The 17,225-nt window shown below is 32.6% G+C and overlaps 1 long non-coding RNA gene across 1 annotated transcript; it reads right to left on the bottom strand.

The window, feature by feature from the left end:
• LOC135951011 (uncharacterized) lies at positions 1-760 on the bottom strand. Its single transcript, XR_010575952.1, has 2 exons — positions 488-760; positions 1-340 (listed from the first exon to the last, which is right to left on the bottom strand). It is a non-coding gene; the product is annotated as an uncharacterized LOC135951011 (long non-coding RNA).
• Between the last annotated feature and the right edge of the window lie 16,465 nt (positions 761-17,225).

Here is a 17,225-nt window from a genome sequence, read left to right as displayed (position 1 = left end):
TTTTAAAATTTATATGTACATACTTTTTGTTTTATATACACCACACTTTTTTAGTTTTTTAGTTATATTTTATGTGTTTTTAATGTTTTTGTTGTTTTATTTATTTTAACTACGCTTTCTTGTACATACTTTGCCGGTTATATTTGTACTGAAGAACAAGTGTTTTGTTTCTTCTTGATTTACCTCATTTGGTGGTGATTTTTGATGGATGCTCAATTAATGTTGTTGTAACAATTAATGTTGTTTGTGTAGCGAGAGGACCATGAATACTTTTGGGAGTAAGTATTATAAAATCTCTATTATAGATGGTGACAAATGTGATGATCTAAAGGGGGGTAATCTATAACAAGATCAAAGGGGGTAATCTATAATAAAGATGTAATTATAATTACTCAGAGTTGAATAATTATAATTGTGGGTAGAGAATAGAGAAATTTAAGGGTTAGATGAGTGTTGTTTAGGCTGGTTCTTATAGCATAAATATCACCTTTTTTCCTTTAGAAATGATGAGGTAAGTATTTTGGGTTTCAATACAATTCAATTTTGGGTTCCTTTATTGGGTTTCTTCAGTTTTAAGGTAAGTTTACAATGGCAATGGTAAGTATAAAATCTTTAGTTTTAAGGTAAGTATAAAATCTTTAGTTTTAAGGTAAGTATAAAATCTTTAGTTTTAAGGTAAGTATAAAATCTTTAGTTTTAAGGTAAGTATAAAATTAATAGACTGAACTTCTTGGTGGTTCTAGTGCAAGTAAGTTTTCTTAGCTTGTTAAAAACTGGCGATAAAAATGTTAGCGATGCCACATTTTGTGTCTTTTACGATATCGCTTACACTACAAAAAAAATTACTTATATTAATTGAATTTCAAATGATTAATATAAAAATTATAATGAATATAAATTATAATTTTAGTGTTCAAACTAGTTTGGACATTGATACACTTTTAACAAACACTTCAATTACAAGTATAATTTAAATTAATCACTAATTATTTAATAAAACTTTATTTATCACTATTTAATTTGAATTTAAGTTAAAACAAACACTTTTTATTTAACACAACCGATGATTTTAAACTTCATAAATATACTGAGTATTGTCATGTTCTTCTTCTTTCTTTTAAAATGTAAACAGTAAAAAATCGGTATTAATGTAATTTGTTATTGTAAAATTTGTTACTGACCAAAAATAATATTCTTTTGTATACTAAAATGGATCGTTTTTTTATCATAATGTACTTTTTAATATTTTAGTATACATATCGAAAATATAACTTCCAATTGCTGGCAGGGATAAAACAGCTGATGATCAGCTGGGCTAACGAGTACACCTTATATGAATTCGCCTTGGTCATGTGTTTTACAACTCTCTTACAACATTTTTTTTAACAGTATTTCGTGTCTGTTGTAGACGGGGTGTAAAATAATATCAATAATATTTAAACGTCAACAAAACTCAAGATTTTTGGCATAAATCAAGATCGTCGAAACAGCTTGTATTTTAATAATTTTTTTGGTGTTTATTACTACGCAAGGCGAATTTATACAAGGTGGAGTCAGTCAAACAGCTGATAATTTTTTTTTTCGCTTTTTGGTTCTAACAACTGTCATAGCTTGTTTTTATATTTAAATATCTACTATTCTAAGCTTACTAACAAAATATTAATTGTTTACATAAATAAGTAAAGCCATCACTATTGAATTATCTACACTATATTAAGTTTAAATACTTATTTGTTTAATTTTTCATTTTGGTTTTTTGACATTTGTTAAGACCAATCGTTGTTTTTGTAGAACTGACACCACCTTATATGAATTCGCCTTGATTACTACGTTTATAAGCACGACTTATAAGCAAATAAATACATAGAGAATACAGAGCGGAAACTCGAAAAAAACTCAAACAAAAAAATTACTCAAAAAAGTTACACATACGAGTGTTGTTTTTGTTTTCACATAGTTTTTTTACTAATACATTCTCACCACTTAGGTTTTTGACAACTGAGTTAAGTCTTTGACAGCAGAGTTTCCGCTCTATGTGTTTTCTCTATGAATAAATATATTGAAAAATGAAAAATTAGCTGTATAAACAGTGTATTAATTTTTTATTTGCAAATAGCTAACTCACGAAAACAATTCCTGATTCAAAACACTATTTGCAAATAAGATTTTAAACATTGCCATATTTTTTAATGTTTTTAGTTTTTCTTTCGTTTTTTAAATATTTTATTGCGTTTTTGCATTAATTGGATTGCAAGACAATCATGATCAGTGTTGCCACAACGTCAAAATATTTGTAACCAAGTTTGATTAAAAAAATAACCAAAATGCTAAAAAAGTAACCAAAAAAAAAGTTTATTGCAGTCGCCATGTTTTAAACTTTTTTAAAAAAAATATGAACAGAGGTCTGAAATTTAATTTTTTTTTAATACATTTTACACTGGTTTTTATACTTCAAGATAAATTTTATGTCAAGATTTCAACATTTAGAATATTATGAAAATAAATTCTTAATAGCTGAAAAATGCTAATGGGGGCCAGTGCATTGCACCTCAAAATTGCTCGATCTTTTTATTGTTTTTTAGATGTGGCGGGCCTACGGAGGTTCGACATTTTTTTAAAATAGAACCTATTGCCGATGTAATTGTAAATAAAATACAAACAAAATTGGAAAGTTGGAACATGTAAAAAGTGCCGTATTTTTTCTTTTGTAAAATAAATTTCTTTGAGACTATATACAATTTTTATATGATTCGTAAAGAGCATTTAATGCAAAATCGTGTAAGGTAAATTTTGGCTCACTTAAGCGGACACAACACACCCCAGACATATCCAAACTTGACCAATTTTTTAAAAAAAAAAATTCTAAAAAGGCAAAGAATCGATCCTCACAAAGCTTTATATTTGTACAACTCTATATTCTTCTTAAATAACTACATGCTTCTTAAATATGTCAAAATTTGTAATGTCCTTGATATAAGGACATTTGAGTCTATATTATTTTCAAATTTCTTTATGATATCTTTAACCGTTAAAATTTTACAAATTTTATATTTTTTTATGGAAAATCAACATATTATAATTTTTTAAGTTTTTTAGGTCAATGACGTCCCAAAAATTTATAAAATTACCTTACCCCATTTGAAAAATGTGTACGTTTTTTTCACATATTTCATGCAAAATGTTACTAGTTAACATATGAAATGTAAATTTTGAATTCAAAAACATACTGACTTAACAGAAAGTTAGTTGTAACACATTTTGCATGCAATATATGAAAAACGCATTCGATCTCGTTAGGATCGTATATTTAAATATTGAAAAATCTGTCTATAACAACAAATTTGAAAAAAGTAACCAAAATGAAAAATAAATACACATCTACACATCAGGAAAAAAAATAACCAATTTAGGTTATAAATAACCATAACGGCAACACTGATCATGATAATCATAATTTTTTGTTTTTTTATTATGGACAGTGTTGCCACAACCTCAAAATATTTGTAACCAAGTCTGTTTAAAAAAATAACCAAAATGCTAAAAAAGTAACCAAAATTAATTTATTGGAAACGTCATGTTTTTAACTTTTTTTAAAATACACATTTTAAAGATATCTGCATGAAGCCTGTGACATATGACAATGGTAGTTTTTATTGGAGTATTTTTAATAAAATCTAAACAAATAGCTAAGGTTGAAGCTAGCTATATAAATATTGGCCCATAATCATAGTCAAAAATAAAGCACATTTTAAGAGAATTAAACTCGACTTTACTTAAGAGTGGACTTTAGGTCTATCATAGACAAGTTAAAGTATACTTCTGACGCTGAAGTCGACTCTAAATATAAAACTAGCTGAAGTTGTTTTTAACTCGTTTAACAACAGCATCAGCTATTCTTCGCCGAGTAAAAAAGTTCGTCACAAAGTAAAAAATGTTTAAGTTACAAGATATTGGTAGAGATTTTGCAATTATTGAACAGTTATCAATAAAATTAGTACCAAAATATCGTAATTATGATATTAATCTTATCTTTTCCATTTTTCCACAACAAACAACTTTCTTTCTCTAGATGTCCCGGTTACTTTTATTGTTTAAGTTTTTTCGATTTATTTTTTAATTTTGTATGTCAGCTGTTCAGCGGTGCCACTTGTCTGTTTTTTGTTGTATATTGTATGAAAACATTTTCTACATTTGCGGTGGCACCCAGTTAAAGTCGGTTCAATTTAAAACATACTTTAATTTTGACTATGGTTGCAAATTAATAAATGGCTGGTTTTTATTTTAAAGTTGTTTTTAAAAAGAACCGGCTTTAGTGTTTGACTATGATTATGGGCCATTATATTTAAACATTCTTGTTCACATATTTTTAATCTTGTTCAATTTAAAGAATCGAACAAGAGGAACAAAATTGACATTTTAATTTGGTGCAGCGAAAATTGTAATTGATAAAACATATATGGGACATTTATTTTAAAAATTATCTTTATTTTTTTTTGGACAGCACTTGTTTTACCAAAAACGCTGTATATATGTATATCACGTAAATACAAAAATCAGTTTTCTATTACTGTAGTTAGATTTTAATGTGTATTAAGAAATAAGACCTAAAAAATTGATTTTAAAAAAAATAATATTCAAAATATTTCATTACATTTTTAACTAATTTTTCATTTTAATCAAAATTATGTTCACTTTAAGGTGCAGTGTTAAATATTAATAAGGATAAAGCTAAAATAATCAAATTTCAACATTCTTGAAATATTAGACAAATATTCCAAAACAGCTACCAGAATTACTATACTCAAACGAAAAATAAGTTTACCTAGACCAGTTTCATGCTAAAAAATTCATATTCTTAGTTTTATTAGAAAAAAATTAGAAAAAATACACCAAACAATAGGAATATAAAGACGGCGATATTTCGAAAACGCGAGCAAACTGGAAAAAAGAAGTTTAATAGTACTAAGGGTTCATCAACTCTTACAAAACGTAATTGAAATTTCCGGCACCAAAATGTCAATTCCGCTATGTAATTAAACCAATATTGGAAACTCATTTACATCCCTAAATCACAAAAATCGTAAATATCTTTTAAAATAATTAGCTGTTCTCAAATCTTTTGACATGATTTCAAAAGGCTTGAATTTCCAATCACGATCGATATAATTTGTTTATGAAAACTCTCATGTAATATTATACACCCACAACAAGGATTAGCACAAACCGATGTCGAAACATTTTTAGTCTTAGGGCCGTTTTCTAATTAGGTGATTATCTTTTTTCCCAACGAAAAACTGCAGATTAATGTCTCATTTGCTTCTATTCTGTCGCAAAGCTAACCCGACCTCATCTGCCAATTATTTATTTATCGTATTGATAAATTCAATCAGTTGAATGCTGTTCATAGTTTGTGTTTTTGTAAACGAAATTAAATAGATTTTATAAAAAAATTTAATAGATGAATTAACATTAATGTGATGAAAGGTGAACCCGAAGAACATGAGTTCCAAGTTAATGCTGAAAGAGTTTATCATACCAGGCCTAACTATCTGGCAAACACGCAGGATAATGAATTTTTCAAAAGATTCCGGCTGTCGATTAAACAGCTGATTTATGTAACCTGGCGTTTACACATGCAAGTAACAGTGCAAGTACGCCAAGAAAGTGAGCTGGTCGAGGCGGCATCAAAACTCACCTAGATGAACAAAGAGTTTCGTAACAATAAATGGCGCCCAATAGAAATTGGACAACCTAGAATTTTGAGATTCAGTTTGCATTTTGTATTGGAGATGGTAAAAATAAGTCAATATTTGTCCTAAGAAATCTATATTTATAAAAATGGATGTTTGTATGTGGGTATGTATGTATGTTCCGAATGAACTCAAAAACGGCTGGACCAATTTTGATGAAATTTTAAAGGAATCTTCAGAATAGTCTAGAGGGTAACACTGTAAGGTCAGATTTTTGATTTTCGGTCTGTGGGTGGAGGGGCGTGGTATTATCAAATTTTTACAATATACCGCTAATGCCATCTATATATATAAAAAACGGCTCTATCGATTTTGATGAAATTTTCAGGGAATCTGTGGGCGGAGGGGCGTAAAAAAATCTAATTTTTACATTATACCGATAATGCCCTTTCTACATCTATATATATAACAAGTAAGAGTGCTATATTCGGCTATGCCGAATCTTATATACCCTTCACCTTTGCTGTGGATGCATTATTATTTTTTATAATTAGTATATATGTATGTACATTGCCCACTTTCAGCGTACAGCATCCTAAATTTATCAAGAACATAAAAAACAACAACGCCAAACGAAACAAAACACCAAAAGAAAAAACAAAATACGCAAGCCAATGAAACCAACACACATCCAAACATACGTTTAATTGTATAAAAAACAACAACGCCAAAAGAAACAAAATACGCAAAGCATGCACATCCAAACATACGATTTGTTGCTGTTTTGTCAAAAAAACCAACACACAACCAAACAAACGTTTAGTTGTATAAAAAACAACAACAACGCCAAAAGAAACAAAACACAAAAAAAAAACAAAATACGCAAAGCATGCACATCCAAAAACATACGTTTTGTTGCTTTTTTGTAAAAAAAAACCAACACACAACCAAACAAACGTTTAGTTGTATAAAAAACAACAACAACGCCAAAAGAAACAAAACACAAAAAACAAAATACGCAAAGCATGCACATCCAAAAACATACGTTTTGTTGCTTTTTTGTCAACAAATTGTGTTTTTTGATGAAATTTTCAGAGGTTGTCTCGGATTTTTGCTCATATCTCCGTTATTTATGGACGGATTTTGCTGATTTTAAATAGCAAAGTTCTCGAAAGTATGTCTGACAGAATTGTTGAAGATTTGGATCCCGGAGATATCTGGGGCCTTCAGAAAATTGATTTCAACAGACAGACGGACAGACAGACAGACAGACATACAGACAGACAGACAGACAGACAGACAGACAGACAGACAGTCAGTCAGACAGACAGACAGACAGACAGACAGACAGACAGACAGACAGACAGACAGACAGACAGACAGACAGACAGACAGACAGACAGACAGACAGACAGACAGACAGACAGACAGACAGACAGACAGACAGACAGACAGACAGACAGACAGACAGACAGACAGACAGACAGACAGACAGACAGACAGACAGACAGACAGACAGACAGACAGACAGACAGACAGACAGACAGACAGACAGACAGACAGACAGACAGACAGACAGACAGACAGACAGACAGACAGACAGACAGACAGACAGACAGACAGACAGACAGACAGACAGACAGACAGACAGACAGACAGACAGACAGACAGACAGACAGACAGACAGACAGACAGACAGACAGACAGACAGACAGACAGACAGACAGACAGACAGACAGACAGACAGACAGACAGACAGACAGACAGACAGACAGACAGACAGACAGACAGACAGACAGACAGACAGACAGACAGACAGACAGACAGACAGACAGACAGACAGACAGACAGACAGACAGACAGACAGACAGACAGACAGACAGACAGACAGACAGACAGACAGACAGACAGACAGACAGACAGACAGACAGACAGACAGACAGACAGACAGACAGACAGACAGACAGACAGACAGACATACAGACAGACAGACAGACAGACAGACAGACAGACAGACAGACAGACAGACAGACAGACAGACAGACAGACAGACAGACAGACAGACAGACAGACAGACAGACAGACAGACAGACAGACAGACAGACAGACAGACAGACAGACAGACAGACAGACAGACAGACAGACAGACAGACAGACAGACAGACTTTCTGTCTGTAAAGTCAGATTTTTGATTTTCGGTCTGTGGGCGGAGGAGCGTGGCATTATCATATTTTTACATTATACCACTAATACCATCTATATATATAAAAAACTTCTGGACCGATTTTGATGAATCTTTTCAGGGAATCTTCAGAATAACCCAGCGGGTAACACTGTAAAGTCAGATTTTTGATATTCGGTCTGTGGGCGGAGAGATGTGTAAAAATCTAATTTTTACATTATACAGTTAATGCCATCTATCTTCTATCTATCTATCTATATATATAAAAATGGATGTTTGTATGTATGTGTGTATGTATGTGTGTATATATGTTCCGAATGAACTCAAAAACGGCTCCACCGATTTTGGTGAAATTTTCAGGGAATCTTCAGAATAGCCTGTCGGGTAACACTGTAAAGTCAGATTTTTGATTTTCGGTCTGTGGGCGGAGGGGCGTGGCATTATAAAATGTTTACATTATACCGCTAATACCATCTATATATATAAAAAACTTCTCTACCGATTTTGATGACATTTTCAGGGAATCTTCAGAATAACCCAGCGGGTAACACTGTAAAGTCAGATTTTTGATATTCGGTCTGTGGGCGGAGAGGTGTGTCCAAATCTAATTTTTACATTATACCGTTAATGCCATTATATATAAAAACATATGTGTGTATGTATGTTCCATATGGACTCAACGGCTGGACCGATTTTGATAAAATTTTCACGGAATCTTCAGAAAAGCATAGCGGGTAACACTGTAACACATATACATAAATACTTTTTTTATTTCCAACGTTCAAACAATGACAATTTTCATTTTGTTGCTTAACATCATTCTAATAATTAATGATTTGGTGTAAAAGAAAAAAGGAATACATTCCAACACATGTCCGGTACTATAGAAGTTCTTTTATATTATCAATCGATGATAAACAATTTTGTTTACTCTTGCAAATTAGGTGCATGATTAAAAAATTTCCATATGAAATCTATTAAAAAAATAATATTTTGAATAACTCTCCGCATATCACTTTTAATAAAAAATAACGGTTTTATTCAAATAAAATTTGTTTTCGAAAGGGCATATATGTCTAGAGTCGCAGAAACGGGAAGAGAACGAGATTGACGGCTTCAGCAAATGCGTCGCAGTGCATCTTCATCGAGTGCTGCAGAAACACCTCAACAGCATATAGTTGTTTGCTCCCGAATGACTCGATCAAGAGAAAGAATCGATTTAAAGTTGCCCGGATTTTATTACAATAAGTATGATGACTGTAGGAATCACTGCATTACTTACATTGCAGCATTTGAAGTTCCCTAAGGAATCCCCGGGAATATGCTGTTCGAACGGTAACGTTATTCTGCCACCAGTTATGGAGCCGTCTGAGTTGCTACTAAGTTACATTTCTGGCGCCAATCCTATTTCCAAACACTTCCTTCAAATTATCCAAAAGTACAACACATGCTTTCAAATGATGTCGGCTTCATGCCCACCTTTAAAGTTCAAGGCCAAATGTACCACAGATTTGGATATTTGCTCACGCTTCCCAATGACGATACGAAAAATTCCAATTGATCCCTCCACAAATGAGATTTCATTTCCGGACTTCTGCCAAATGCAAATGAATATTCAAGACGTTGTCAACAAAGTATTCCCAAGTCTTACAACGAACTACAACAATTCGGATTGTCTGTGGGAACATGCAATTTTGGCACCAACAAATAATGATGTTAACAAGATCAATAAGCAAATACAATTGAAACTGCCTAGCAAAACAATAAAATACAAATAGATTGACACTGTAATGAACGAAGAACAAGCCGTCGATTATCCTACTGAATTTTTGAATTCATTGAATCACCGACTTTGTCCGAAACTGTATATTAAATTCGAGATGCAATATAAAAGATATGTTTTCTAAGGGACAGCAACGCGGACCGGGTTCAGCTAGTAATATATAAACTTAGTTTGCAAATTTTGAATTATTTTAAACCAAAAACATAAATCGAAAATTGTCCTAAAATATATAAGTTTAGTTTTCATATTTTTTTATTTTTGTTGATGGAAATTAGTAGTTACGAGAACATCATGGACAGACAGACAGACAGACAGACAGACAGACAGACAGACAGACTTTCTGCCTGTAAAGTCAGATTTTTGATTTTCGGTCTGTGGGCGGAGGAGCGTGGCATTATCATATTTTTACATTATACCACTAATACCATCTATATATATAAAAAACTTCTGGACCGATTTTGATGAATCTTTTCAGGGAATCTTCAGAATAACCCAGCGGGTAACACTGTAAAGTCAGATTTTTGATATTCGGTCTGTGGGCGGAGAGATGTGTAAAAATCTAATTTTTACATTATACAGTTAATGCCATCTATCTTCTATCTATCTATCTATCTATCTATCTATATATATAAAAATGGATGTTTGTATGTATGTGTGTATGTATGTGTGTATATATGTTCCGAATGAACTCAAAAACGGCTCCACCGATTTTGGTGAAATTTTCAGGGAATCTTCAGAATAGCCTGTCGGGTAACACTGTAAAGTCAGATTTTTGATTTTCGGTCTGTGGGCGGAGGGGCGTGGCATTATAAAATGTTTACATTATACCGCTAATACCATCTATATATATAAAAAACTTCTCTACCGATTTTGATGACATTTTCAGGGAATCTTCAGAATAACCCAGCGGGTAACACTGTAAAGTCAGATTTTTGATATTCGGTCTGTGGGCGGAGAGGTGTGTCCAAATCTAATTTTTACATTATACCGTTAATGCCATTATATATAAAAACATATGTGTGTATGTATGTTCCATATGGACTCAACGGCTGGACCGATTTTGATAAAATTTTCACGGAATCTTCAGAAAAGCATAGCGGGTAACACTGTAACACATATACATAAATACTTTTTTTATTTCCAACGTTCAAACAATGACAATTTTCATTTTGTTGCTTAACATCATTCTAATAATTAATGATTTGGTGTAAAAGAAAAAAGGAATACATTCCAACACATGTCCGGTACTATAGAAGTTCTTTTATATTATCAATCGATGATAAACAATTTTGTTTACTCTTGCAAATTAGGTGCATGATTAAAAAATTTCCATATGAAATCTATTAAAAAAATAATATTTTGAATAACTCTCCGCATATCACTTTTAATAAAAAATAACGGTTTTATTCAAATAAAATTTGTTTTCGAAAGGGCATATATGTCTAGAGTCGCAGAAACGGGATGAGAACGAGATTGACGGCTTCAGCAAATGCGTCGCAGTGCATCTTCATCGAGTGCTGCAGAAACACCTCAACAGCATATAGTTGTTTGCTCCCGAATGACTCGATCAAGAGAAAGAATCGATTTAAAGTTGCCCGGATTTTATTACAATAAGTATGATGACTGTAGGAATCACTGCATTACTTACATTGCAGCATTTGAAGTTCCCTAAGGAATCCCCGGGAATATGCTGTTCGAACGGTAACGTTATTCTGCCACCAGTTATGGAGCCGTCTGAGTTGCTACTAAGTTACATTTCTGGCGCCAATCCTATTTCCAAACACTTCCTTCAAATTATCCAAAAGTACAACACATGCTTTCAAATGATGTCGGCTTCATGCCCACCTTTAAAGTTCAAGGCCAAATGTACCACAGATTTGGATATTTGCTCACGCTTCCCAATGACGATACGAAAAATTCCAATTGATCCCTCCACAAATGAGATTTCATTTCCGGACTTCTGCCAAATGCAAATGAATATTCAAGACGTTGTCAACAAAGTATTCCCAAGTCTTACAACGAACTACAACAATTCGGATTGTCTGTGGGAACATGCAATTTTGGCACCAACAAATAATGATGTTAACAAGATCAATAAGCAAATACAATTGAAACTGCCTAGCAAAACAATAAAATACAAATAGATTGACACTGTAATGAACGAAGAACAAGCCGTCGATTATCCTACTGAATTTTTGAATTCATTGAATCACCGACTTTGTCCGAAACTGTATATTAAATTCGAGATGCAATATAAAAGATATGTTTTCTAAGGGACAGCAACGCGGACCGGGTTCAGCTAGTAATATATAAACTTAGTTTGCAAATTTTGAATTATTTTAAACCAAAAACATAAATCGAAAATTGTCCTAAAATATATAAGTTTAGTTTTCATATTTTTTTATTTTTGTTGATGGAAATTAGTAGTTACGAGAACATCATGGATTAAAGGAAATACGTTAAATATCAACAACTCCCATAAACACTCTCTTCAACTGGAATGCCACTGTTCCTGTAATTTTTTTTATGAATTGTTTTTAGTTAAATTTTATTGTATGTTTTATATGTTATATGTTGTGATTAGAAAATTTGTAACTTGTATTTATGTTTAGATTCATTGTCAAAATTTTATTTGTGTTCTGTTAAATATATTGGCCCATAATCATAGTCAAACACTAAAGTCGGTTCTTTTTAAAAACAACTTTAAAATAAAAACCAGCTTTTTATTAATTTACAACCATAGTCAAAATTAAAGTATGTTTTAAATTGAACCGACTTTAACTGGGTGCCACCGCAAATGTAGAAAATGTTTTCATACAATATACAACAAAAAACAGACAAGTGGCACCGCTGAACAGCTGACATACAAAATTAAAAAATAAATCGAAAAAACGTAAACAATAAAAGTAACCCGGACATCTAGAGAAAGAAAGTTGTTTGTTGTGGAAAAATGGAAAAGATAATATTAATATCATAATTACGATATTTTGGTACTAATTTTATTGATAACCGTTCAATAATTGCAAAATCTCTACCAATATCTTGTAACTTAAACATTTTTTACTTTGTGACGAACTTTTTTACTCGGCGAAGAACAGTAGATGCTGTTGTTAAACGAGTTAAAAACAACTTCAGCTAGTTTTATATAAGTATACTTTAACTTGTCTATGATAGACCTAAAGTCCACTCTTAAGTAAAGTCGAGTTTAATTCTCTTAAAATGTACTTTATTTTTGACTATGATTATGGGCCATTATGTATTTGTTTATTTTAAGCTTAGAAATTTTTTATATGAATTGTTTTTAGATATTATTATTTTTATGTTTTATGTTATATGTATGTTGTGAAAAAAATTTGTAACGTGTATTTATGTTTAGGTTCATTGTCAAAATTTTATTTGTGTTTTGTTAAATGTAATAGTTTAGTATTTGTTTATTTTATGTTTAGTATTTTTTTTTTATATGAATTGTGTTTAGATAAATATTATTGTATTTTTTATGTTATATGTTGTGAAATATTGTTGTGTAAAAACCGTATAATTTGAAAATTTGTAACGTTTATGTTTAAATTCATTGTCAAATTTTAGTTGTGTTTTGTTAAATATATTAATTGTTTTATGTAATAGTTTAGTATTTGTTTATTTTATGTTTAATGTACGTATTACTCTTTTATATAAATTTAAAAAAAAGGTAAATTAAATTTTGATTTTTTAAAGATAATAAGATAAGATAACAGATTTCCAAAATGCCTGTAGGAAGAACACCAATGAATGTAGGGGAGGAACCTAGGGAAACAGGGACATTTATAGATATGTCAGGAACTATTATGACACCAGATACTCACCATTCTAGCAATAGACCATCAGAAACACCAGGAGTAGTTCTCGGTCCACAAACCGGAGCAGTTCCAAAAACATTCATTCCTCAGAAAACATAAAATTTTCCACCTCCAAACGTCCCTCAAACGCAAAAAGGCTTTTCATCGGGCAATAGTCCAAAAGCTTATGCTGGTCTTATCCAAGAGCTAATAGCTGAAAATTTAAAAGGATACAGATCAGAACTAGAGGTCAAATTGGATTTAAAAATTCAGGAAAGTTTGGAAGAAGGTTTCTCTATGATGATTAAGGAGATACAGAAAATGAGCATTGCAGGAAAAACAAGCGATGGTAGAGAGTCTTTGACTAGTGAGCAGTGTGAGAAAAGATCAGGCCAAATAGAAGGAGCACCCACAAAGAGAAAGCCAGAAACTCAGCCATGTCCACAAAAAAGGTTAGATTTTAGGGAATCCACTTCTAATGTCAATACACCTCTGGAAAATGTTTCCCCACAGAACCTTTATGCTACACATAAACAAATCCGGAATCATATAGGTGTAGATTTTTTTTTTTTTTTTTTTTCATCATTTATTTACTGTATCTTCATTATTTAATGAACTAACAATAAGTGGTTCAAATCTTATATCTAATATTATTATTTAATTAGTCCAGCCAGTGCCGGACGAAAAAATTTTGTGTTCATGGTTGTTTTGGTTAAATTGGCATTCTTCCTTCTAGATTAGGTCTGCTGTGTCCCTCCTTCTTAATCGAGTGTGGCCACGGTTATCTAATATGTTGCGGGCCAGCGGGTTTGGGTGAACTTCAAGTTTTTTTTAAATATTTTTGTACGTTTTTCGAGATTTCAGTTTTTACAATGGGCACGTTTAGATCTTTGTGTATATTCGCGTTTTTGATATACCAGGGGGCAACTGTGATCATTCTTAGAAACTTGTTTTGGCGTCTTTGGATCTTTTCTACATTTGACGCTGAGGCCGTGCCCCATAACTGTATGCCATAACACCATATCGGTTTTATGATCATGTTATAAAGTAGAAGTTTACAATCTAAACTAAGCGTGGAGTTTCTGCCAATAAGCCAATTAATTTGAATTGATTTCAATTTCATTTGAGTCAACTTTGCATCTATATGACTTTTCCATGTAAGGCGACGATCGAGATGTATTCCGAGGTATTTCACTTCCGATTGTTGAATTATTGTTTGGTTATTGATATGAATAGGGGGGCATGATTCTCTACGCAATGTAAATGTAATGTGTGTACATTTTTGCTCGTTGACTCTAATTTTCCATTGTTTTAACCATTTTTCTAATTCAAATATGTGGTTTTGTAAGTGACGAGACGCTTCTTGAGGGTTTTTATGAATGCTTAGAATAGCAGTATCATCAGCAAATGTTGATGTATGAGTGCGATTGTTAGTTGGCATATCAGACGAATACATCAAATATAAAAAAGGTCCCAGGATACTGCCTTGGGGGACTCCAGCTTCAATGGGTTGTGCAGTATTTAAAAAGTTTCCCTCTTTAACCTTAAATGTTCGACCAGTTAAATAGCTTTCCAACAGCTTATGTGTGTTTGCCGGTAAATTTTGACTCAATTTGTATATTAATCCAGCATGCCATACCTTATCAAACGCTTGAGAGATGTCGATGAAGAGTGCAGAACAGTATTTCTTTTCTTCAAACGCTTTTCTCACCATACATAAATACTTTTTTTATTTCCAACGTTCAAACAATGACAATTTTCATTTTGTTGCTTAACATCATTCTAAAAATTAATGATTTGGTGTAAAAGAAAAAAGGAATACATTCCAACACATGTCCGGTACTATAGAAGTTCTTTTATATTATCAATCGATGATAAACAATTTTGTTTACTCTTGCAAATTAGGTGCATGATTAAAAAATTTCCATATGAAATCTATTAAAAAAATAATATTTTGAATAACTCTCCGCATATCACTTTTAATAAAAAATAACGGTTTTATTCAAATAAAATTTTTTTCGAAAGGGCATATATGTCTAGAGTCGCAGAAACGGGAAGAGAACGAGATTGACGGCTTCAGCAAATGCGTCGCAGTGCATCTTCATCGAGTGCTGCAGAAACACCTCAACAGCATATAGTTGTTTGCTCCCGAATGACTCGATCAAGAGAAAGAATCGATTTAAAGTTGCCCGGATTTTATTACAATAAGTATGATGACTGTAGGAATCACTGCATTACTTACATTGCAGCATTTGAAGTTCCCTAAGGAATCCCCGGGAATATGCTGTTCGAACGGTAACGTTATTCTGCCACCAGTTATGGAGCCGTCTGAGTTGCTACTAAGTTACATTTCAGCATGCCATACATTATCAAACGCTTGAGAGATGTCGATGAAGAGTGCAGAACAGTATTTCTTTTCTTCAAACGCTTTTCTCACCATATTTACAAGTCTATGGGTTTGTTCGATAGTACTGTGTTTTCTTCTAAATCCAAATTGATGATTCGGAATACAATTGTTTTCAGTTAACATCGGGTACAACTTGTTCATAAGTATCTTCTCAAATAGCTTTGATATATTAGACAATAGGCTGATGGGTCTGTATGATTCTACTTTTGTGTGATCTTTTCCCGGCTTGGGTATCATGGTAACCAGTGAAACCTTCCATTCCGTAGGATAATATTCAAGTCGTAATATAGCATTAAAAATAAAAAGAATTATTTTTATTGCTATCCGGGGTAGCTCCATAAGCATCTTGTTGCTGATCTTATCCATACCAGGCGCTTTCTTGGGATTTAAATCAGCAATAGCATTTTCGATCTCTCGAATCTCAAAACGTAGGGGTACGGCTGCTGCAAAATAGGGTGCAACAGGTGGCAAGTCAATTGCTTCGTTTGATGTGTTCGGTGTAAATACTTTTTTTAAATGATTAACAAACAGATTCCCTTTTTCAGTATCATTTCTTGCCCAACCACCACTTGAATTTCGCAAGGGGGACTTACATATAACGGGTCTTTTAAGATTTTTTGTTGCTCGCCATAATGAGTAATCCGATTGCGGGGTTGCGTCCAGGCTTTCTAAATATTTATTCAATGATTCCATTTTTCGAAATTCCAAGAGCTTTTTAAGTCTTTTTATACAATCTTTAAGCTTCGATTTTAGTTGGGGGGATCTGTGCAATTGCCACTCTCTTCGAAATCTTCTTTTTTCATTTAAGAGCCGTTCGACATCTGCAGAATTAATTCTATTATATCTGAATTGTCGGGGTGTTTGGGTAGCATGTTGAGCAGCCATTCTGAGATTTTTATCGAAATTGATAAGAGAGTGATCGATGTTTTCTGGTGTTCTTAGCGGTATGTTTTCCGAGCAATGTGTACTGAGGTATTTTTTATATTTGAGCCAATTTATTCTTGTGCCTGCCATCGCTAAATTACCAGTCGGGGATACAATTTCTAGGGGGCTCAATAAAGTAATAATAGTGGGTGAGTGATCTGAAGATAGTTCCAGCGAGGATTCAGTTTGAATCATTTCTCTAGGGATATTTTTCATCACGCTAAAATCAATAACATCCGGTATTTTTCGTGGGTCAGTAGGCCAGTAAGTAGGTTGGCCGCTCGAAAGCACATGCAAACCCATTTTAGAAATTGAGTCGAACAAAACACGACTTTTAGGGGTAATCAGTCGTGATCCCCAGAATGTGTGCTTAGCATTATAATCGCCAGCAGCCAGGAAACGGGGGCCTAGTGATTTAAAAAAT

This window comes from Calliphora vicina, chromosome 2 (genome assembly GCF_958450345.1).
Source record: "Calliphora vicina chromosome 2, idCalVici1.1, whole genome shotgun sequence".
Classification (NCBI taxonomy): Eukaryota; Metazoa; Arthropoda; class Insecta; order Diptera; family Calliphoridae; genus Calliphora; species Calliphora vicina.
The sequence above is the reverse complement of the archived record's forward strand: the minus strand, read 5'-3'. Positions and strand labels throughout refer to the sequence as shown.